The sequence below is a fragment of the Lethenteron reissneri genome, chromosome 10, assembly GCF_015708825.2.
Source record: "Lethenteron reissneri isolate LAM-NWPU_2019-01 chromosome 10, ASM1570882v1, whole genome shotgun sequence".
NCBI classification, from domain to species: domain Eukaryota; kingdom Metazoa; phylum Chordata; class Hyperoartia; order Petromyzontiformes; family Petromyzontidae; genus Lethenteron; species Lethenteron reissneri.
Window position 1 is genome coordinate 8,890,558 of NC_083788.1, and position 25,040 is coordinate 8,915,597.

At 45.7% G+C, this 25,040-nt stretch overlaps 1 protein-coding gene across 2 annotated transcripts in view; it reads right to left on the minus strand.

The window, feature by feature from the left end:
- VASN (vasorin) overlaps nucleotides 1–21,405 on the minus strand; it is a 37,687-nt gene extending 16,282 nt beyond the window's left edge. The window contains exons 1-2 of one of the 2 annotated variants that reach the window (XM_061549502.1): nucleotides 21,172–21,405; nucleotides 20,261–20,346 (exon numbers count right to left, since the gene is read on the minus strand). The gene's annotated coding sequence lies outside the window, so the exon portion shown is untranslated. Of the gene's footprint in view, nucleotides 1–1,129; nucleotides 1,476–20,260; nucleotides 20,347–21,171 lie in introns of those variants that run through there. The other variant, XM_061549503.1, reaches the window with a different exon arrangement.
- Nucleotides 21,406–25,040: the final 3,635 nt, after the last annotated feature.

Genomic DNA, 25,040 nt, shown 5'->3' on the forward strand with positions numbered 1-25,040 from the left:
GAGGCAAGTGCCGTTAGCGAGCACCTTTGAAAGCGGACACGGCACACGAGGGCGGTGAGTGGCCACGCCCGACCGCCTTTGTCTCCCCGGTGGCGATGTCTACACACCGCACCAGGCGCATACTCATTTGAGGCTGAGTCGACCCAGGGGAGGCCCACGACCGGTTGAGATAATCGTCACCGGTGGTGTGCCCTGAGCGGGAATCGAATTGGGGTCGCCGGGTTCGTAGGGTGGTGCGCTAAGCACTGCGCCACCACTCAACCCACTCACCGCACTGCAGGTCCCAACACATCTCTCCGTTTATTCCCCAAGCATTGCCCGACTTTGGAATTCCCTCCATTCGTGTCTCTCTTGTTAAGTCCCTATACAATAACAACTCACGATCCGTACTAAGTCTTATCCGTTGCAACTTTACAGTTCAGTTACAACGTTTCACTGGACGGAGGATGGGTTGGCGGAATTCGTTGGCGCAATGTCCTACAGACCCGACTCGCATAGAGTTCGATTCCCGGCCACAGCCAACGTCAGTGGCGAGTGCTCTCTGAACCAGTTCTTGTCCCCCCCCCCCCCGCCCCACCCGCTCCTTCCCATCACAAACTCGCACTGACCAGAGTGGTGAAGTATATTCTATCACCCCCCCCCATCCCCCCGCTCATGGCTGCCACAGCCTTCATCCAGCAGTGGATTGGCAAATAAGCTATTTATCCGATGGCATCAATCGCCGTTCTCTCCAGAACATGTCGCCTCCGAAACGTCGTGATTTTTATTGTAGTTTACTTTAATTAATTTTAATGTTTTACCAACGTGACTTTACCGAAAAAAACCTAAGAATATGAATCCTTGCAGTCACGAAAGCTTCAAATCTAGAAATACGTCGCACTTTTTCCCCTACACTATTTTACAGCAAATGTTGACAGTGCGTCTTATATTCCGGTGTGTGCGCGTGTGTCTTAAACTACATATGCATAACTCTATTGCCGCGTCTTACTTTCCGGTGCGTCATGGGGTTGCAATAATTATACACACACACACATATAGGAGAAGATGCTCCATAATAAGCCCCAGGATTACGTCTGCGCGACAATTTCCGTGGCTTTAATCAACCGAAAGCAATCCGCAAGGTACTCACGTGAAGAATTCGCATCGCTTGGCTCCCCCAGTGGTATTCGTGTCATCAAAATACGCGCGACAGAGTTTATAAACTCTTAAGTAAAAAAAAACACACTCCGCTCAGGATTCGCAGCCTACTTTATGTAATCTACAGGTCTCTAGAGCTCCGTGCGTCTCGCTCTGCATGCAGAGACGATCTGGCTGTTAACAGTCAGGCTCGTTGCCGCTGGCTATAGGGAGTTGAAGTCGCGGTCGGTGAGTGGATGGGATGAGTGAGTGAGTGGATGTGCAGGTTTTTTGATAAATCCGCCTGGACCGCGTTGCTGCCGAGTTTTTTTTCTTCCAACTTTTGTTATTGCAGTGGCACAGGGCGTACCATGGCAGCAGCCCAGCCCGCGCTCGCCCCAGTGACGATTTGCAGACGCTGCGCCCACAGCCTCTGCTCGGCACGGCCACAGACGCACGGCCACAGAGGGAGGGGTTGGGGGTGGTGCCGTGAGGCCAGTCTGCTCATGCACGAAACAGCTCCACCCAAATCCACCGCACTGTGTCCCTCCACACACGCACGCGCGCGCGCACGTGTCAGCGTTGGTCTGTGTGTGCGTGTGAGTGAGTGACGCACGTGTGGGTATAAGCGCAGCCCCGCAAATGTTTCCCCGCGCAACTGCCGACGGAAGATCCTCCCACGAGAGCAGTGGGCCTTTCACCTTGACTGCAACCTTGCACCGCTTTTGTTATCGATTGTTAAAACTGTGTACAATGTTAATACCTGCATAGGGTTTGACGAAACAAAGTAAGTTGTGCTTAACGTGGCCCTGCCTAATTTTTTTTGTCGATTATTTACCTTCTATAAAGAATCTGGCCATGTCTCGCCACCCCCAGAAAGGGCATTTCGCACCCCTGGTTAAGAACCACTGCACAAGTGGCATCACAAGAGAGCCCCTGTCGATGGGATGTTTGCTTTTTATTTTGTTCTCCCCCCTCTTCCACCCTGAACATGAGTCTTGGACGCGGTGGGCACACGCACATTTCAACCCCGACCACACGTGACCGCCCAATCGTCTGACTGTGGCGTTACTCATCAATTCTGCTCGGTGCACAGAGGCGGAGGCATTCGAGAAAGTTGCCCCGTCGCTTCAACTGCCGCTCTCGTGCAGAGCGGGACAGCCCCGAAGCCACCTATAAGAATCTGTTCATTTATTGTCGTTGCATGGTGGTTACCCATCCGAGGGCTGTTATGCAGCATCAATCCTGCTTAGCTGCCGAGATCTGGCGAGATCGGGCGCTTTGCGGGTGATGTGGTTGTCGGCTACGGGCGTTCGTAATACACGCAAACACTTCCAAGCAAGACTCAACACACAAGCAGAACCCAAACCACAAACGCACACAAAGGGCGTGTACGCAGATCACCAGATCATCGGAGCAGTACAGATCTTGTGTTGCTGGTCAACATAGCGTCAGTAAGCAAAAAAAGCCACCAATTAATAAGGACGTCACTGGGCGGGCGTAATGAAGCATAGAGGGTACAGGCATGAGGAGACTTGCCCACTGATGATCATTATGAGGATACGTCTTGCTCCGGTAGAGACCAGTGCACAGAGAAGCCAAACCAAACACTCTAATGCTCCACCCAACTCCTGCCGCCAACAGCAGCAGCAGTTCCAACTCCACCTTATGGCCGGCAAGTACGGACCGGGATGGCTCCTGTCCTCCTGTGGTAGGGACGGGATTAGGGCCACCACCACCACCACCACCACAAAAAAAACACACAAGTCCAAACTGTCCCGCAAAAAAATATTACCCAACCCTGGTTTAGTATTTTTTTTCAACTTTCTTAATGCCTTTAAATGGTTGCCTTCGCCAGGTGTGACCACAGGATGGGACTTGAGAGGGCAGGCTGTGAATTCACCACATCCACTGAAATTAAATGAATCATTCATGTGTTGTCGCTGGGGTGCTCTTTAATTCTAAAACTCGCAGTGGCGTGAGCGGTGCTGGAAGCGATGACCTCGAGGTTGACCCTTTGCCATGCCCTCGCAATGCCGACGCTATCAGTTGACCGCTCGGTCAGTTTGCCTTACCCATGGATGTTTATAACCAAACGTAGATTTTTTTTTCTTCACAATTATGTTCAGCATACTGCTGATTTACGCAAGAAAACTTTACGTAAATATTTACTGAATGTCCTACGTAAGGATCGAGAGCAGTGGCGCAGTGTGGTTCGTTCCCTGCAGTGTGTGAATGCAGTGACCTGCGTTCAATTGCTAGTCACAGCGAGCATCAGCGACAAATTATATTTAAACCGGAGGTCAAACAACCCCCCATGACCGGACACGATACGACTTCAGGGTGCCTTCATCCAGCAGTGGATTGAGAAAAGGACGGTAAATTATGTTTCCGCATTTAAATTACGACATCACTGAACTCCGGACATCCTCGCAGCGGCTTTTGCCTGGCCACCAGACAAAGACGGTCACCGCATTGCACGCTTTCAGATCCGCTTCCGTGGCCGTCTGGAACGCTCTTCCTTCCGGTATTAGGAAGCCACTGGGAGCTATGCACTATTTAAATCTTTTTTGTGTGTTTAGTTTGTCCTTCCCTGCACCTCCGATTCGCACGGTTGGTTACTTACGGTGCAAAAGAAGTGCACTCTACATACATAACCGGATATTTTCTTTGATGCAGAAACAAGTTCAATTTCTACAAATCACGTGTCTGCCCAGTTCACAAAGACCAATAGAAGGGACCCTTTTCCCTTTCCGCTCATGAAGTAGAGGTGGGGGGGGGGGAGTAAATATCAGTACAATGTTTCTGAATAAAGCAAAAACCTGAAATAATTATTCATGCGAGCTCTGGGGCGTCTAACCTCATAAGCGAATCTGGAAATCAAATTGTAATCCTGAAAGAGCCGCACGAAGTCGCTTGAGCAGGTCCAGTCATGGGGTACAGAGGAGGGGATGGGGTGCCAGGACATACTGTGGTCAACATGAGAGGCCAACCAAAGTCTGCAGGATAACCACCCGCTTTCAAACATGTTATTGCCTATAAACGCTTTGTTTTGGAAGATAGTTGCAGGAAACTAAGGCGTGTCGTGTCAGTCCTACAGGTCATAACGTTTTATTTGACATCATTTTGAGGTCTGCAAGTGATTCATACTCTTAGTTTTTTCGGTAAAGTCACGTAGGTAAAAAATAAAATTAAAATTAATACAAATAAAATTAATAAAAAAAATCACGACGTTTCGGAGGCAACACAAGTCTCCGTCATCAGGTGGGACCGTCACAGCCAGATTTGCTGTATCACCTTGATATCACCTTGATACAGCAAATCTGGCTGTGACGGTCCCACCTGATGACGGAGACTTGTGTTGCCTCCGAAACGTCGTGATTTTTTAAATTAATTTTAATTTCATGTTTTACCTACGTGACTTTACCGAAAAAACTAAGAGTATGAATCCTTGCAGTCACGAAAGCTTCAAATCTAGAATTAGTCTGCAAGTGACATTGTGAACACGTCGTTGTTGTGAATTACACAACGTTGTCTCTGTCTCATTGCCTGATGATACGGGTGTTAGTCTCTCGTTTCTGCCTATGCATTTTTTTTGGGGGGGGGGGGGGAAATCGTCCAGTGATGTCGCGTGCAGCGTGTCCATCACGTTGAGAACTAAAGGAACGTACCGATGGAAGGGTCAGCTGCCAATATTCTCCGAGACAATATTTGTCGCCATCTGGTTACTCGGTCTCTCGAGCCAGATTTCGCCAGTCACAAAATGTATACCGTGCAATGAGTGCACCCATTAGACAGAATCGGAATATTTTTTTATACTGGAAGAATCCGACGGAGCGAAAAAAGCTCGTTTTCACCGATGCCCAGTCGGGGCAGGTCAGACAACGGGCATTGGGGCCCTAAAGCAAAAAGTGCTTAACTCAAAAACCCTATCGTGGGATTCGTGTCCCAGACGTTTCCATCAGCAGGCGCATAAACAGCGGAACGTTAACTACATTGCGCTCGTAAAACGAGCACGCAAGGCCATGTTTTTCCCAATCTGAATGCTGGCCGATTGCTATCAGATAATTCGTTACAAAGGCGTCCACTTTTAACTGCTGCCTACCACGGCGAATGAACCGCCAGGTAAACGAACGAACTCACCCTCACGGCTAGGCTCTTCTAAACTATTTGTCCGTAAAAAAAAGTAACGCGAGCAATCTACGAGGCAGACTTTTGCATAATTATCTCGAGCCTATCTTGGCCTGTGATCTAAGCGAAGTCGAGGGTATAAAGTGTGCCCAACGGTGCATTTTTCCTGTTGTTTTAACAACGCCGTGTTAATATTCTCGGTTCCAGAGAAATGGTTGGCTAAGGCCATATAATCCTGCCTCTGGGCTCGGTGCCAGGCTGGACTGAAAATTGGATCATTCCAAGACTCTCTTTGCAAACTGGGCTCCGGAGAGAATTGGACAGACGGGGCAGGCGATGCGTTTCACTCGATCGGTTTATTCGTCGTGGGTATTTGTGCTCGAATGCCACAATAACGGCGTGTATGCGTGACAATAAGACACGCGCGCACACACACACACACGCATCACGCAAAGCAGCATGCTAAAGTCTGCCGCATATTATGGTGCCTCCAAACCAAATTATTAGCGATTGCATCTGATCTTCTCAGGTCGAAGAAGCGAAGTAGTGTTGAGCCTGGGACTTGTGAGCAGTTAGATAAGGTGACTGCCTGAGAATGCCGGGTTTTGCTTTCGTAGGTAAGGCTTGGGCAGTAAGATTGCCAGGAAATGGTAGTACAGCGATGGATGCTTAAACCTATCTGTGCGGTGCTTTGAGCGTTACCTCCTCGTGTACGTGGTAGGTTTCTTCCGACACTCCGATTTCCTAACCATCTCCCAAACATTCGTTTTAGATGCTTTGCAGGACCGTCCTAAACACCAACATTTGTTTTAAAATACGGGGGGAGTGTGGAGTGGGGGCTCTTATAATCCAGAGAATATGGTAATATCCAACAGCATGCATGGTCGATATGTAGTAGTGTGGGACAGCTCACTATCTAGTCACTGACTTCTGAAAAAACATTGGAGCAGACTAAAGCTACGCCAAATCAATAGGTAAATACATACAACTAAGTGTTTATCAGCTTGGGCCAGGGGGTAAATATTGACCGACGTAGTGGAATGAGAAAACACCAGCACAGATCAATATATACCTGCCGCTGCAGTGCATACACCCTTTACTTAGGAAAAGGGTTTCAAAAATCAATTAAGGATAGTAGATTACACATGGAAAAAAAATTTGGACCTTTTAATTCAACTGCGAAATAATTGTTGAATTATAGACTGTTGGGGCAAGCTTTGGCAGCGAGCACCAATAAAGGCTGGCACGGCACTTTAGCGGTTGTTGTGGCCTGAACCACGTCCGGGCCGTCTTTGTCTGCCTAGTGTCGATGTTTACAATGCAACAGGAGGTACTCACTGAAGACTGAGTCGACCTAGGGGAGGCCCAACAACGTTTAGAAGTTCGTCATTGATGTTGGTCTTGAGCTGGAATCGAACTCGGGTGGCGGTGTGCTAATCACTACCCTACTTTTTCTTACTTAAATCACACACACAGACAAAAAACCCCTGCATAGCCTTCACAGACTTTTGGGGCAAGTGCTGCTCACGAGCTTCTATGAAGGCCAGTAAAGCACACGAGGGGGTGGGTGTCCAGCATCATGCCCGGCCGCCTTTTTCTCCCCAGTGGCAATGTTTACACATCGCTCCAGGTACTCATTTGAGACTGCAACGACATAGCGGAGGCCCAGGACCGGTTCAAATAATCGTCACTGGTGTTGTGGAGAATCTAACTCAGGTCTCCGGATTTGCAGTGCAACTGCTGTTTAAATCACACACACACACACACTAACAAACAAAGTAGTCACAAGTCAGAAGAACTTAGGGGCTTACTTATTTTCGACAGCTAAAAAAAATAGTATTCGGAAACGTTCGAACGAGAAGAATTACATTTTGTGCTTCCAACTGAGTCACAGCAGCCCTTCTCATAAGCAGGGCAACGGTCTCGAGTCAGCCAAGTACCCATGACAGAAAGCCATTCTGCTGAGTGATTAACGCTGCGTAGTGGAACATGAAAAGCTAAGGCAAGCACGTGCATGCAGGCGCCGCGGTGGCGAGATGTTAAATCCCTCGTCTAGAATGCAGGAGGTCGTTCTAATTGTGTATTTGGAGTTTGCACGTTCTCCCCAATGGTGCGTGTATTTTTCTCCGAGTCTTCACGTTTTCCCCTCCACATTTAGAAGCGACGTGCGTTTAGTGTATTTGGCCGCTATAAATGTCCACGTGATTATAAGCCACTTCATTGAGATATAATTTGTGGCCAGGTCGCGACTGAAAAAAAGAGCTATATAGCTCAGTGGGCCTTACCTGGTAAAACAAAAAAAATGTTTCATGGAATGTGCTGTAGGTGTTTTCCCTAAGTGAGTCTTAAAAGGCAAGGATGCAGCCCTGAAATTACTTGTTCACCCTACTGCCGGCAGAACGGCCTTCACACTGGACTTGAAATCCAGAGACCGCCGTTTCGACTTGATCTCCTGGCACGCGCGGTTGAAACAATGGGCAACTTTCTCTCACCGATTTCAAGACGCCTGGCTAAGGTGGAAGAGTAGGCCAAATAACGTTTAGGAGGGACTCTAGAGCTCTCCCTAGCAGAGGCCCTTCTGCCAGCAGTGGCACGAGCGAGCAATTGGAGTGGTACACTTTTACCTTTAATCAAAAAATATAGTGTGACAGTCGTTACCAAACTTCAATGAAGGGCCGGTCCTTTACATCCAATGACAGCTTACAATCGCAAACAACCAACTCGTTTCCGGCAATGGATATGAACGCTGTAATTCTAGATTTGAAACTTTCGTGACTGCAAGGATTCATATTCTTAGGTTTTTTCGATAAAGTCACGTAGGTAAAAAATTAAAATTAATAAAAGTAAGTGATTTTTATTTTATTTTTATTTACTTTTATTAATTTTAATTTTTTACCTACGTGACTTTACCGAAAAAAACCTAAGAATATGAACGCTGTAAGCCTATTACAATATACCGTATACTTCTTCTTGGTTCTTTCGGTAAAGTCACGTAGAAGGAAAATAATAAAATAATAAAAATAAAACATAATAAAATAATTCTCACGACGTTTCGGCTACAACGCAAGCAGCCGTCCTCAGGTGAAGCAGATGAATCCCTGCAGTCACGAAAGCTTTAAATCGAAATTTATACCGTATACTGTATATATTCATTACACAAGTGTTCCATAAGTGGCTGGAGGTGGCGACTCCAGACAAAGGCATGGCTCTCCAGGTGCCACCTCCGTTCCCTAACCTCCCGATTGTTTTGCAATAACGCCGAGGCCCTCGAAAGCTTTCAGCCGGCTGTGTGAAGGGTCAGCTGGGTCCTGTAGCGTGGCCCCTCAGGGGGCATCTGTTATTCTGTGGCACTGCCTCCCGGTCACTCACTGCTCATGCTCAAGCACCTGTGAGCTGAAGTGTGAGCGCCTGGGGCCAGTCAAGCAAGACTGCAGAGTTAAACAAACAAATAAATAGATGGCAATTTAACGAAATGGTTTCCCTCTCTCCAATGTCTTTTCGGGATTATGCCGCTTGCTGGGAGCTTCTTCAGGAACTGGATAAGCTCATCGGGAGAAGTTTCTCCGATATCACGCCAAACGACGCGCGGTAAAACTCTGAGAACGCGTCGGAGAGTGATGCAGCACAATCGCGAAAAAAATCCTGTGCAAATTTTTTTATTTCTCGGGCAAGAAAATTAAAATCGCCTAAACAATACAGAAAGATCCTGCTTGGATCGCCAGCGTGTGGAGTCATTTGCTCTTTTTTGTTATTTAGTTTTTGCGCCGGAAGTATTCTTTATTATGAAAAAGGAACGGTGACCTTTTTCCCCCCAAATTTTTATCTCGTGCTTAATCTGGTGTTGACATTAAAGCAAAACATCTGAGAATTCCACGCTCTGTCAGCAGTTTCCCTTTGCAACGGTCAGGGCAGCAGACAGCAGGCAGCAGATACAGATACCAATCGGCTGTAAAGGCGCAACGCTTGACCGCTGAACTGCCGCACAACATTTATTTTGTTTGGACAAGCTTTCAAAAAACGTTAGCAATTGTGCAAGGATTTGGACAATGAAAAACCCGGATAAAATATTAATATTTTGAAAATAGCGGTACCAGATATCTCACTTTTCGACGAAATCAAAGATTTTTTATCACATGTATAATATTACTTTCAGGATGCCCACGATAAGGGGTTTTACTAGCTAGCTTTGATGTTTTGATTATAAGGGCAGCAAAAATATGGTGTGGCTTGAAACTTTGTTTAAACAGACCCGAGCTTCCTTACGTGTATGGAGACAACGAGGAGGTTTATTCTACAATCCCAACCGGGGCTGTCCACACAGAGAAGGGCCCCGTAACGGATCTGTGTCTCTTGTCACCATGAAATAAGGGGGCTCTACGCGGCATCCTGTCCCATGCCTCCATGTGTCACGTCCCATCGCCTGTCGCCACTTTCGATAGCACAACTATCACAAGATGTAAATATTTCGATTTGAAGCTTTCGTGACTGCAGAGATTAATCTTCTTGGTTCTTTCGGTAAAGTCACGTAGAAGGGAAATAATAAAATAATGGAAATACATATTTTATTATGTTTTATTTTTATTATTTTATTATTTCCCTTCTACGTGACTTTACCAAAAGAGCCAAGAAGAATATGTAAATACAGTAATATGAAAATCTCCCTTTTTGTATTGCTGTTACATTCATTTTTTATTCTAAACTCAGCCGTTTTATATACATATATCAGCCTGAACTGTCGAGGCACTCAACAACATCTCGAGGTGAAATATCTTAACTTAGGTGGCCTGAGCTCTCCTGGCAGCAATGTCTCGTGGAATTCACCACGGAATGTGGTCTTAAGCTCAAACCACCCCGGGCTCCTTCACCCGGATGCGTCTCTGACTCAATCGCTTTCCAATCTCCACGAGGGGCACTTAGCTGGCACGCACACACGGCACGTCTCGCGTTAAATCATCACCCGCAGCTAATCAACCCTTCTCAGCCTTGCACACTGTGCGCCAGTGAGCCCAATATTCTTTGGGTGCGTCCCGTGACAAAAATGCCACTTCTAATCGTGAGTTAAGTTTAGCATCATAAGGGTATTGTTTGCAACTGTTGTGCACCCTTGAATGAGACACATTACTATCCATTCATAATAAATAACTTACAAGCCTTTGTCAATCCGCTGCTGGATGAAGGCCTCCCTGTATCGTGTCAGGCACGGGTGTTGTTTGACCATACTTCTTATAGATTTGAAGCTTTCGTGACTGAAAGGATTCATACTCTTAGGTTTTTCGGTAAAGTCACGTAGGTAAAAAATACAATTTAAATTAATAAAAGTAATAATATAAATAAAATAAAATAATAAAATAATAAATCACGACGTTTCGGAGGCAACACAAGTCTCCGTCATCAGGTGGGACCGTCACAGCTAAATTTACTGTATCTTGCTAGATTTACTGTATCTTGATACAGTAAATGTGACGGTCCCACCTGATGATGGAGACTTGTGTTGCCTCCGAAACGTCGTGATTTATTATTTGATTTCTATTATTACTTTTATTAATTTTAATTTTATTTTTTACCTACGTGACCATACTTCGCCACGTTCGTCTACGTGGGATGCCGGAGACCGCGAAAAATGCAGAGCACTTGCCATGGGTACGGGCCCTGAAATATCGGGATGATGCCAGATGCAGGGACTTCTCTGGCCATTTTAAACGGGAACTCGGATGAGCGGATTCAGTCATAGAACTTCAGCTGCAAAAAAACGCGCGAATGGAGAGGGCACGAGAGCAGAGGTGGCAGGAGGCGAGCCGTTGCTTCGAGAGCAGCGTTTGGTCTCTGTGGTGACCCCTTGACTTCGTGCGTCTCTGGCCTCTAATGAACGCGCAAACACTCGGCGCAGAGAAAAGAGGCCTCTCCACGCCACTCCTTGGGAGGAAACTCTGCCGCGAGGTTTGAAATCACAGACACACAAGGACACACGTGCAGTGGTGCCTCTTCACGCTCCCGTCAGCGACGTCCTCGTGAGCGAAACTGCGTTTCAGGACACGGGTCAGGTGCAATGTAACCATTAATATAGAGATAAGTGTCACGTAAATGCACATAAACAATATGGGAATATTAAATTCGATTTTAATATTTAGCTTTGAAGTGCAACATATTTTTCAAGAACCCTTACTAAATGCTAGTACTACATTGAATAATAATACCAACGTAATAATACTAATTACAGCCTGTTGGGTGAAAGACTTTCCCACGCAGTGTTGGTCGTGGGTGGTTTTTGTTTGACCATATTTCACCACGCTGGCCATTGAAAGTTGATGACGATGGGACCAGGTCAAGAACGGTTCAGATATCACTCACGACCGCTGCCAGCTATGGCCGGGGGAATAAAATCCCTGTCGCCGTACGGCGTAGAAGTGAAGTTCCCCTCGCTCAGTCCACACGTCACCTGCGTCGTTACTCCTGCTGCAGGCTGTGTGACCCTTGGAGATCACGCGACCCACGGGTTGTGAACCGCTGGCCTAGGCAGCGGAGAGAATCGAGCTGCCTTTCCCGTGTGACTCGGTCCTGATGGCATTGGGCAGGCCGACCACCAGGACAACACCGGATAAGCCCGAATGCTGAGCGCTGCCCATGTTTATTGTTTTGAGTTGCCGGTTGTATACAGCTTCGACTTCGGTTTCATTGCGCTGGCACCTGTTCCTGGGCGACTTATCTCTCACTTGGTTCCCGATTCAAATAGCAAGCTGCGTTGTGTCACGCCAGCTAAAAAGCCACGCATATCCTATACAACGTGACAGTGCCCTCGTCACAATTGCCAATATTCCAACAATAGACTGCAATTTAAATTTACAATTACATTGTTTGCAATGGGATGCACTCAGTATGTACACGGTGGTCCATTTATAGATACCCCACCCTGATTTCTAACGGCATTCTTACGTTCTTTTCAATTGATTGTTGTAAGCAAATCGGACTGGCTTTGGTGAGTTAAAATTCAATCAGTGAATTGAGATTGGTGGGAGGCGTATATAGAGGCGTTTAAACATAACGCTGTTTGTTTGTTCCATACTTTCCCTCAATTACTTTAGTGGGGTGTCTATAAATGGATCGCTTTGTATGATAACTCCATTACATGCATATAGCCCTCCATCTCTCTAGGGCTGATAAAATTATTAGCGCATTGTGGAACGTTAACAGTAAGCTGTCGTATGGATGGACTAACCCTGCTGTAGGAATACGGGAACTCACCACTGACCCAACACTGACCACCAGATCGCATTAATTCATAATTTAAAAACATTTTATTTTTTGTGGGTGATGCTGAATTGGCAGTGGTGCACAAGCACAATTAACAACAAAAACAACAACAACAAAACCTCAACACATTCATAAATAACGCTGCTCCCTCCGGAAGCCCTTTTGTGGCTAGCAGACCTCGACTTTGGAATGTGTTGTGTTTTTGTGTGTTATATTTTCATTGCTCCATGCTAATTTGAGCAGGAATTAAAACTTACTATTTATAACCGTTAAACAACACCGTTGCACTTCATTAAATTATAGACATAATCGAGTCACACTATGCTCTGTGCAAAACAACAAGCTACGATACTTTTATTTTACATTTTATACCACGTTACAACAATGAACAAACATGAAGTTTCACGAAAACCCCTCCTTCCCCTTATATTCATGTGTCAGTTATCTAATAGTCTATAATTAACATCGGTGGCAGCCACTTTGTTTAATTAAAATTTGCTGCAACAGCGATCGTTTATGATGAACACTTCCACGAGTTTATTGTTTTGCAAAAACACATAGTCCAACTTGGACTATGTTTTTTTGCAAAACTAACCCTGCTGCAAAAAACATAGTCCAAGTGTCCTTGAGGGCTTTGCTTGCTCCACGACATCAACCGCCTGTCTCTCCCAGTACCCTCACGGGACAGCATCACACTCCGTTTAGAAAGATACCAAAGCTATTCATTTAGATTGCCCGTGGATAATTATTCACTGCATTTGGCCGATCTTAATACAAAGAAGCCATCCACACGGCACCAAAATATCCATCAACGCCAAATCAGTGCCGGGTGTCTCGTGGCATAAAATAATGAAAGGTATTTTTGTTATTAGTTTGGCATGTAGTCTGCATCAGCTCTGTTTAATTTGAGTGTACAATTTTTTTTTATACACAGTTGTGCCTATGATGATTTGTAAATTCAGTGCCATTTATTCGAGTAGCTGGGAGCCCAACTCTTTGGAAAACAACCCCACTAAGGTTACAATTGGTAACGAGAGGAAGTTGATATTTTAAGTACATTGCTTTAGTTGCAGATAAATGTTACACTTCGTGCTTGTTAAAATTACACTAAATGGTCTCAATCAAACAAAAATATGTTTTTTAATCCCATCACATTCATTTGGTTCTGCATCCTAATTTGGCTAAATGTCAGCTCTGTGAATTGAAATATCGGTTTGATTGTCATGCAACAACAATTAGTCTCATATGCAGAGCGGATGGGAAAGTGCTGCCCTCTAATGTGTGGACCAGAGGTCACTGAAAGATAGCTTGGTGGTAGCTCTGTGATATCCACTTATGTGGGCTGTTCTCTAACATGAATGGTTGCACAGCTCTGCGAGAAATCCTAATGGTTTCCTCATCTCATGACATGACACCGATGGCACAGTCGGGATAAATTTAGGAGGGAAATTACAAAAATCTAAACGTAACAAAAATATGACAATGGAAAATTGCTTATTCTTGCAAAAGCTGCTATCAAATCATGGCACTAATCCAGCCACCCCAATAACCAGAGTGCATATCTTAAAGAAACATTAATTCGCTGTCTGGGCATAGTATCCACATGAAGACAGGTATGCCAGTAGGGACATATTATATTACCAAAGACAATTGTCTCATTGTGTCCGTGCTGTCCGGAGCAATGAAGCTTAATCACCTGCTGATGCGTAGGAATCTGTCTGCTGAGTCGGATGACAAGATGTCACGCGCATCCTCACTCACCATCGCATTCTTGTCTGAGTGCGACCACTTTCGACTGCAGCCACTGTCCATGTGTGCCAAATTATCCACAACAATCAGTATTTTTAAGTCCACCGCTACAGGTTAAGCCTCTTAAAACTCTCATGCATAGACCCATGGTCCTGTGTGTTGTCTCGCCCGTACATGTGCCCGAGGTTAATCAATCCTCCTCTTTTAATTTATCTCTTGTTTATGTATCCTATAATAATGATAATGTAAAGATGCAACCCTGCATTTGCTTGTGCACGTCACTGCTGGTGGGAGGGCGTCCACTAGAACTCCACAGGCTATTTTGGCCTACTCTTCCACGCTGGTCAAACATCTTGGAAGAGGTGGCAATGCTCACACTTTACCCCACCACACATTTCTATTGAATGATAATATATTACTACCACAACTAATAAAGTAATCTACATCCCTTTGTGATTCGACCGCTGCATGCAGACTTTTCCAGGACCGTTGACCATAATTCACCGTGCTGGTCACAGTGAAAGGGGATGGGTGCAGGATTGGTTCGGGTATCACTCACCGCTGATGCTAACCATGGCCGGCAATCAAACTCAGGTCAATGGCTTTCATGGCACGCACGGCATGCCAATCGCTGCACTTAGAGTACAGGGCACATGTATTGGCCTAGGGGCAAAGAAGTCCTGTGACTGCCGCTCAACTCGTGACAGTTATGGAACCATTCATTATTAGGCAGTGTTTGCCAGCGTGTGTTGCGAGGACTAAAATAACACCGTCTTATTTTAAAGGAGCCCCCCCAAAAATAACAAGAACCAATGGGCACGTTATATAAGTTAGTGAATAATTTTTTTTACATACAGTATATATGAACGTGAATGCATTGTTTTATTTTTATTATTTTATTATTTCCCTTCTACGTGACTTTACCGAAAGAACCAAGAAGATGAACGTGAATGCATTGCTTGTGGGAGGCATCACAGTGTGCATTTGGCTGCTATAACTTTCCACGTGATGAAAAGCCTGGCTACAAGCTGTCACTTGTCGCTTCTAAAAATAAAAAAATTGCTATATAGCTCATTGGGCCTTACTTAGTAAAATAAATTTATAAAAATGTTTAGTAGTTTTAGTTTTGTGGGGAGGCGCGGCGGGGGGGGGGGGGCAAGCAACTTCGAAACATGTCGAGGGCAAATGACCACAATGACCACATTTCTCCCAGCAGAGGGCACAAGGAGGCCTCCAAAGTTAACAAATGGACCGTTCGCAGCTCAATTGAAGTTAGCTCTGGCCCTGAACGACAACATTTAGCGAACCAATGTGTGTGCCTGCGTGTTCGTCTGTCTCTATCTCATCCGGCTAACCCGAGGATGATGATCGCGTCGGAGCGAAGTTATTTTTTTATTTGTGAACAACGTTGGGGATCGGCCGTCGATAAACCAACGTGGCCACACACGGTGGCCCCTCCCCCCCTCCCCAAAAAAGGCGGGAAAATCGTAGCTCCGCCCCCCTCCCCTAATTAGCATAACGATGGCCTTGAATTAAATGACATCACAAATAAAATCGCGAAAACTGAACAACGTTTGTTCACTAAGCCCGATTTCTCCTGATGGGGCGGACCCAGTGGGTCAAGATTGGTCTGTAAAGTTGCGTGTACGTGTCTATAAAGATTTAGTTTTTGTTGCAAGACATTTGCACGGAGGGCAGACACTGGCGCATGGGAAGTCATTTGCTGTCACTTGACATCAAACTGGGCCCTTTTTGTTAGTATCAAAGTATAAAACAAACTATCGGTTTTACCCTTTTCTGGCAATAAAACCGGTGGTGTTAAGATGTTCAAACGCGAAATAGAAACCTTTTGCAAGGAATCATGTTTGCATTAACCCACGTACTTGTAGTGAACACTCAAACACGCATGCTCTGATAATCTATACATTTGTACGTGTGCTTAATGCGAACTTGATTCCTTGCAAAAGGTTTCTGTTTGGTGTTTGAACATCTTAACACCACCGGCTTTATTGCCAGAAAGAATAAAACCAATGTTTTTTTTTACATTATTTGACATCGTTCGCTAAACAACTGATTGTTTGGGGGGGGCTGTGGCATGTAGCCATCCTGAAGGAGTTGATAAATAAAGTTTGGTTTCCATAAAAAAAAACTATTTGATTAAATCTTCTTGGTTCTTTCGGTAAAGTCACGTAGAAGGGAAATAATAAAGTAATAATAAAAAAATAAAAATTTAAATATTTGTATTTATTTTATTGTATTATTTCCATTCTACGTGACTTTACCGAAAGAACCAAGAAGATGAATCCCTGCAGTCACGAAAGCTTTAAATCGATATTTGGTCAAATGTTTTGTTTTTAATGCTGCAAGTGCTGTATTTTTATTATCTGTCAGTGTTACGGTTTTTGAACTACTGGCGCAGAAGTAAAAATTATTGAGGGCAAAAGTTGATCATAAAAAAAATCCCTCTCATCTCCGTCCACACAGTTATTAGCCGATCGGCTGGTGGGGTAAAGTGTGGGTACTGCTACGTGTGGTGGGGTAAAGTGTGGCTACTCCCACCTCTTTCGAGATGTCTGACCAGCTTGGAAGAATAGGCCAAATACCCTATTATAGAGATCTATCTAGGGCTCCCTCTAGTGGCGTTAGCAAGTAATTGTATGGGTTGCACCTTTACCTTGGCGGTGTTTTTTTTTAGATATGCCGCGCAAAATAAACAGCTCGCATTTTCCTGGTCCTATTGGCTACAATTATATTTCTTTGTCCATTGTGAGCTAGCGTTAGGCTTTAGTTACGACCGGATGAAAACATTTAAAAAAATTCCGGTACTTCGTTTGACTCCCAACAGAAACAACACGTGCTAGAGGAAAACAATGTTTCCATGAACTCCTACACCGAGGTCGATAATAAAAGAACGTCTCATTACGTTTTGGAGAAACTGAAGAAGTGAATAGGCAAAAAAATATGCCTAAATGCTTCCTTGAATTAAAATCTGGGAAAAGAGTGAGTGGGCGATGTTTCTCTCTCTGTCCCCTTTCGGAACTGCTCAGAAGATGTAATTAACGTTGTCAACTACTGTATAGCCCCATTTGCAACTGTGATTTGCAACTGAGACTTGCAATTGTGAATTGCAACCGAGACCTGCAACTGTGGCTTGCAACCGTGGCTTGACAGCTGTGCATTTACAAATGTAACTTATCCTTTTTCCGTGGAATATTTAACTACCGGTGTATTTTTTTTTGTATGATATATACAGTAAATATAATATTGTTTTTTCGAATTTAAATATGATTGAGTGCACATTTTATTGCGTCTACATTTTCTTGAGTTGATGTACGATTGTTGAATGTGCTTACCTATGTAACTTCCTCGATATATTTTCTACATTGCCGACCCCTTGATTCATAGCTCATCGGGTTATTCCAGGTTCAAATAAACGTCGATTTATAATAATAAAAAAACCCTGTGTTACGATACGTTTCAGATTTATAGGAGCATCTAAATGCGACCACATGTCAAGTCACGATAAAAAAAGTGGTTGTAAGACACACACACACCTGGAAAGTTTGAATGTGCGGATGATGTTTTGTTTTTGTTAAAGGGAAAGACAGGTAACATGCTTCGGGGCAGAGGCGACATTATGACATAAGAGCAAATGGTGACACATCACAGGGAGGGTCAGTCATCGAAGAGAAGAGTCTTGAGCCTGGACTTGAACAGGGTAAGGTGCTAGGCAGTCAGAGGAAGGGAATTCCAGGCAACGGAGGGGGGGGGGGTGGCAGGAGCAGAGAAGGAGTGCCCCCCTCCCTTTGAGCGAAGGCTGACTGAGGGTTTTGACAGAAGGCCCTTGTTGCTGGAGCGGAGGACACGTGAAAGGGGGTAGAGCGAGATGAGTTTACTCATTTACTCAATTAAAGCTGACTGGACCCTCGCTGAAAGTGCACCCCACCCACAATTCCAAATCTGGAACCGCGCCACCACTTAAGTAAAACTGAGCTACATTTCACTCGAGGCAGCCCAGTTCTTCAAGTATTTGAGCTGACCCCACCGCCGCCTTGGGCGCAGACGTGGCGAGGTCTGGTTTTGCAGGTTTTAAGGTGCTCCTGGAGGGGCAGCCGCGCCACGATTTGGTGCAATTGACCCACAGCCACTGCTGTGTAGGGGCAGACACAGCTGCAATGTGGTCGCAGCTCAAATTACAAACCCATTCCATTTGCTACTAATTGGAAATGAAACCCGGCCGAGGCATGCTTAGATCAACCCTAACATGAGACAAATCACGAGCCTAAGGGTTTCGTGTGTGTTTTTTAATTCAGATTTTTACGTCGACATAATCACAATTATTCCGTGGACATCCAGGCAAAGAGGGAAGTCATTTTCATTGCAGAAGACCCTCAGACACGGCAACCAAACTGCGGAAATGACCAAGAACTGGTATCACCTTTTTATTAAAGGACAATCTTTCCACAATCATTAGACATTGGTCTGTAACCGTGAGGGCAATGAGACGTTGACAGTACAAATCTGGATAAAAATAACCCCCGAGTAGTTGTGTGTGACACCCTTGATCATTGCTATTTTCAAGTATCGTTGGAATTTTAAGTTGATTATTTCTATTCGTGGGTATTGTTGGGGATGTTGGGTGATTAAACTCTCTCAAATCATTAAGCCTGCAGTTATATTTAAGATTGCTCTGGATCCACCGACACTTATATAAACCAACCACTTTTTAAAATATGCATTCCAGTTGTGACAACATCAATACGCTTATAATTACAACATGATAAGCATGATGATTAATACATAAACAGCAAACGTATAATTAAAAAAGTTATCCCTATCTTTTATATCCAGAATAAGTTACAGTTTCAGACCAAAACTAAAGCCAAACCGTTATTTATAAATATCACATATATCAATTGTGTACACTGAAACGTTTGTGCGTTTCCAGATCTTCAACACTTGTAACTTGTAAGAGTACTTGAGAAAAAAACAATAACCTTGTACTGGATTAATATTGCTTTGTGGCAAGAACGCCCAAGTCACACACCCACTCGTAGAAGAAGCCCTTTGTCACTGGTTTTATCACAGAGCCCGTTTTGTTTTTTACTGCGTGAGCAAAACCCTGTCACCTCCATTCCATCAGAGGCTGACAAGGGTCCGACCAAGGCACCTTTATCCCTTTTTATCTGGTACCACAAATCTGCCACGGTATACATTGCTGCGTTTCCGTGCACGGCTTTTGGGATCGAAGTCCTGAATTCAGTCCATAGGTCTGCTCGAATGACAATGCTGTGGTGCTACACGAAACGCAAGTCCCAATTCTCAGACGCAACGTTCCGCTCACCCACCCAGTTCGATAGCGGATATAAGAGATGCTTCCAATAAGAAACTATCGCAATCAAACGCTGTGTGATTTTTAAAAGTTGTTATAGTTTGTACACTGTTACGAGGCTGTGTTACAAACTCACGACGCCTTGGCAGGACTTTAAGCGCGCTCGTTGCTCTCTCACATCCCTTGCTGAGTATCAGCCTAAAGGCCCGTGACGCCAATCGACCAGCAACAAACAGCACTTTTAAAGTAATAGATAATTGAGCATGGTTATTATAAAAAAAACTTGGGGGAAATATTGATGGCTGGATGGAATTCCAAAGTGAAGCGGTAAGGAGTGAAGAAGCATAGAGGGAGATGCTGTGACCTGCAGTGTATGGTGGTTGAGTGCAGTGTGGTCAAGACGAAACAGTCGACCTTGTAGACCCGCCTCCTTACAAAGGGTGGAGGTGTCAGTGGGTGAAGTCGACGCGAAGGCGAACTGTGGCAGAAGCTTTCTCATAACAAGGCCATTCGGAACCACCAGTCGATATTTGATGATATTATGAAGAGTTGAAGGGCTGTATTATACAACAACAACATTGAGATGCAGCTGCATTTAGAGACCGGGGAAGTCCAACTCGAATTGTATTGCAACTTTAGTGCGGAGTTGAGTGGTGTCTTTTAAGGGTGTGGGAGTGTGGTTACCTGCTTTGGGAACTTCAATCACACCTGTTCAACCCAGGCAGCTTGTGACGAGACAATGTACAGGGCTTGAGGGATCCAGTCAGTTCCTAACGGGTTAAAGTCAACACTTGAGTTGGTGTATTTGCCAGGAAATGCACTGACAAAGATACATCTGTATTTTGTCTTACTTTTTTTTAAAGAAAGTCCATTTATCAGTCGGTGAATACTTGTGCGGAATGCCTAGCATATCTTCGCACTTTTCTGCTCGCCTATGTCTAAATTGCCAGAGCCCATTATCTATCAAGATAAGACAACACAAATTAGAGCAGTGATTAAAACTAGTTTCATCAGCTATGACGCCACCTCTCAATGCCCCTTTGAAGTCTGCACATTGAGGTTTAAAGTGTTATGTTTAATGTGAATATATTTCCTTCTGTTCTATGCACCGCTTAAAGTGCATGACACTTTAGAACAAACACGTGTTGGAATTTGATGAAAGTATTTTTTTCTAATTAAATGCATAACCATACACTGCATCTCTCAATAATCATTACCAGCCTTCCTCCTTCATTCATTGATATCCCACCGCGTATGCACCGTATACACGAGAGAGTAGCACAGGTATGTGTAAATAATACCTGCATTTTCATTCGCAGTCGATTCACAAACATCTGCAATTAGCATGTGCTATGGAGAGCGGCCGTTTGCCGAAACGGCGTCTATGATATATATATTTTAAGGCCACAGTGTAGAGTTTATTTATAACAGCAAGAAGCACGCTGTTTGCTGCACGTCTCGTGCACCGTGTGGACGGATATGTCCTGCCCAGGGGCTTCCACACAAAGTAACGTCGCGTGCGCAGCAGAGGCAGCAGCATTACCAGCGGCAATAGCAAAGCGACGTTTTTGTGCTGGGTGCGCGCTCAAACTCACCTCTGGCTCGGCAGGTTCTTTGCACTTGCTAAGAAGACGCGGTTGCCAGTCTGCAGAGGACGCGTGAAGTCTACATACGGAGAATAATGACGGCTGAGTTCCGACACCAGCGACGCACGCAGAAGACACGTGCAGAGCTAGAGACTTGCCACCAGGGCTTGGCGGAGGAGGGTCAGTGTGAACGTGACTTCGGCGAGCGTAAGACTTTTAAAAGCGACACAACTGGCGAAGAGTGCAACCACACAGGCAAGCCACTGGGTGTGGATAAAACGCCGCTCCTCCTCCTCCGCCCTCCCTCCTCGTCGTCGTCGTACGAGCGAGCGTGCGTGAAGGCAGGCAGGCAGCAATACGAGGGGCTCCCTGCAGCATCAGTCAAGCGACGCCCACCTCCACGCGTCCCCTCCCTCCAATGGCAGGGCGAGGCGATCCGCCCCATGCAAACGGGGGCTCTGCCGTGAGTCATGCTGCACAGTCTCACAACGCTCAGCCCCCAGGGCTGGGGAGAGGTCAAGCAGAGGTTAGGGTTTAGGCGGGACTGGGATCAAAACTCTGCATGAGCGATAATCCTGGTGACATGCGAACGCATCCCAACACTGGGACAGGGCCGCCCAGAGTGGCGAGCAGAAGGGGCAATTTGTCCCGGACCTCGCACAAAAGAGTGGCACACAACGCGTTCTGCGACGGACCTCCACGAACCTATGGGCGGCCGTGCCAACACTCACGACCACAGAGAAATAATTGATGTATGTGTGTCGAACTTCTTTCGCACCGTACGTAGACACCCGTGCTAGTTGGAGGTGCGGGAGAAGGATAACATACTAAGCACAAAAAATCAGTTTTAAAGAAATTTATGTTTAATTTAGCTTTAAAAGTGCATAGCTCTGGTGGCTTCCTAATATCAGAAGGAAGAGCGTTCCAGACGGCCACAGAAGCGCATCCGAAAGTGCGCGATGCAAGTGACCGTCTTTGTTCGATGGCTGTCTATAACTGTATCTGTTCATAGCGCACATGAAGAGACCTCTCCATTCTGTCTCCACATACCGATACAAACAATAACCATATTCTGCATTGGCTTATGCTGCAGCATTGGTTGGTGCTGGATAATAACAATATTGTTGTGGAAAGCCAAGGGAACGGAGGTCTGTTTTCACATGTTGGTACACATTATGCCCTGCAGCAACTCATAATGAATTCGTGTCTGTTGTACAGATAGATTGCAAAAAATGTTGGCACGTTGACCATACTTCACCACGCTGATCAGTGAAGGAGGTGGCCTGATTTTAACTACCTCGCCCAGTATACAGGAGGGTGTGGATTCGATCCCAACCCTGACGTCTGCATATTTGGTGTTTGCATGTTCTCTCTCCCCGTGGTAGCGGGGATTTTTCTCCGGGTCCTCTGGGTTTTCCCTCCGCAATTAGAAACACGCGTTCAGAGTATTTGGCTGCTGTACATTTCCGCATGATAAGCCACTTCTTTGAGCTACCATTTATATAGCCAGGTCGCTGCAAAAAAAATACCTATATAGCTCAGTGGGCCTTACCTGAATTTTTTTAATTTATCGTTTTTATAGGTTCGAGGGAGTTGGGAAAGTGAGGGTTTCCAGGATTTGTTCATATATCACTCACCACTGATGTTAGTTTGTGGTTGAGAATAGAATTCGGATCACCACTACCCCACCGCTCCACCCAAATGCGAATTACATGAATCGATCTTTAACGTCAATTCTGCAGGAGATGGCTAATTCCAGACCGCCGATTAGCACGGTTGGCTATGCACGGTGCGAGAGAAGTTCAACATACATATTGTTCGATGCTACTTTATACGTACACTGCATATACCGCGTGCATAGAGTCACTCGGTGTGTAACGGGCGCGTTTGATTTAAATGCCGCGTGCAATGCAAATGGCGATGTGCATGCCACGCATAGTGTGTGTGTTAAACTTGTGCGAATCGGAGGTTCGGGGGAAGGACAACAAACTAAACACAGAGATCATGCAATAATATAACAGCACATCACAGCATTACCGTTTACACAACAGTATAAACTATAGTGTGATAATAAAAAAAATCAATACGATTCCATAACTTCTAACGGCATTGCGTCACCGAAACCACGTGAACAATCGCAATACGCGCGCCCACTGTAATCATCACAATCAGCCCCCAGAGTAGAATTTGTCTTGCCGCATTAACAAAATAATAAATAAATAAAGCATCTTTCTTGGAGGGAATAAGGGTGGGAATTAGAGGCTGAGTGTGGGAAGGAGTAGAACTTGGAAGGGGGCGGGTGGGGGTGGTGGGGGGAGCAGGGAAGAGGGAGGGAGGGAGGGAGCAAGAAACGGGGTAGTGGGTAAAAAAAAAAACGCAACTTGTTTAAAAAACGTTAACTAACATAACAATGACATAAACTGGCCGGCCCTTTTCCGATGAATGCCTAAAAAAAAACAACCCCCGAGCTATCATTCAGATACCCGAGGGCGAAAAAAAAAAGCCCGGGTGCTGTCACCGTCCAAACAAATACAAGAAACAAATTGACGGAGTGAGCATCCACCAAAAGCCACCTCAATAGGCTTGCCGCGTTAAGCGGAGCCCCCCCCCCCTACCGCCCCCCTCTTTCTGCACTTGATATCTGCATAATAGTAAAAAAAAGCCAGTCATTGAACTTGATAAATGGCCCTCAGAATTAATCACGTCTGCGGGGATGACAGGGTGGGTGGGGAGGGGTTAAGCTCCCCTTGATTCATTCAATTCAACTTGCGCTGCTATTTTTTTTAATCAAAACAGCTGTTTCTGGTCAGTTGCAGTCGAGGAGATGGGGAGGGGGGGAGAGAGGGATGGTGGTGGTGGCGGTCGTTGGGGAGTCGATGGTTATATATTGCGGAAATGGATTCCAATGCTCTTAAAGTCTCGCTGGTCAGTGGCCCTGTGTGGGAAGTTTCTGCAAAGTGACAGGGACCCCCCCCCTCCCTCCACCCCCCTCCCTCCGCCCACAGAGACCCATCGGGGAGCTGTGGGAAAATGCGCTGTCTTTGCCCACTCCCCCTCCCATCCCCTCCACCCACCCACCCACAAGCCCGCCCAGTCTGCCTGCCTGTGTGTTTGTGTGGGGGGTGCCTCTGTGTATGAGTGTGCCTGCCTCTGTGTTTGCGTGTGTGCCCGTGTGTGCAAGGGTGTGTGCATGTGTGTGTGTGTATGGGGCGCCATGGTGGCGAGATGTTAACTCCCTCGCCTGGTATACAGGAGGTCCTGGGTTGGATCCCGACCCTGACGCCTGCTGTGTATTTGTAGTTTGTGTCTTCTCGCCGTGGTCGCGTGGATTGTTCTCCGGGTTCTCCGTGTTTTCTCTCCACATTTCGAATCAACATCACGCGTTCAGAGTATGTGGTTGCTATAAATGTCCACGTGATGATAAGGCACTTCGTCGGGCTATCATTTGTGCGCAGGTCCTGAGGACGGCTGCTTGCGTTGTGGCCGAAACGTCGTGAGAATTATTTTATTATTTTTATTATTGTATTACTTCCCTTCTACGTGACTTTACCGAAAGAACCAAGAAGATGAATCCCTGCAGTCACGAAAGCTTCAAATCGAAATTTAAGAGCTATATAGTTCAGTGGGCCATACCTGGTCAAATGAAAAGAGTAATAGTTAATGTGTGTGTGCGTGCCTGTGTGCAAGGCAGTGTTGTCCATGTGTGCCTTTGTAGTGAGTACGTTGTGTGGTGCGTGTGGTGGGTGTGCATTGTGTGCTGTTGTGTGTGATGGGTGTGCGTCGCTGTGAGCTGTTGTTATGTGTGGTAGGTGTGCGTCGTTGTGTGTGTAGATGTGGAGGGGGGGTGGGTGGGACTATTCCGTGCCCAGCGGGAGACA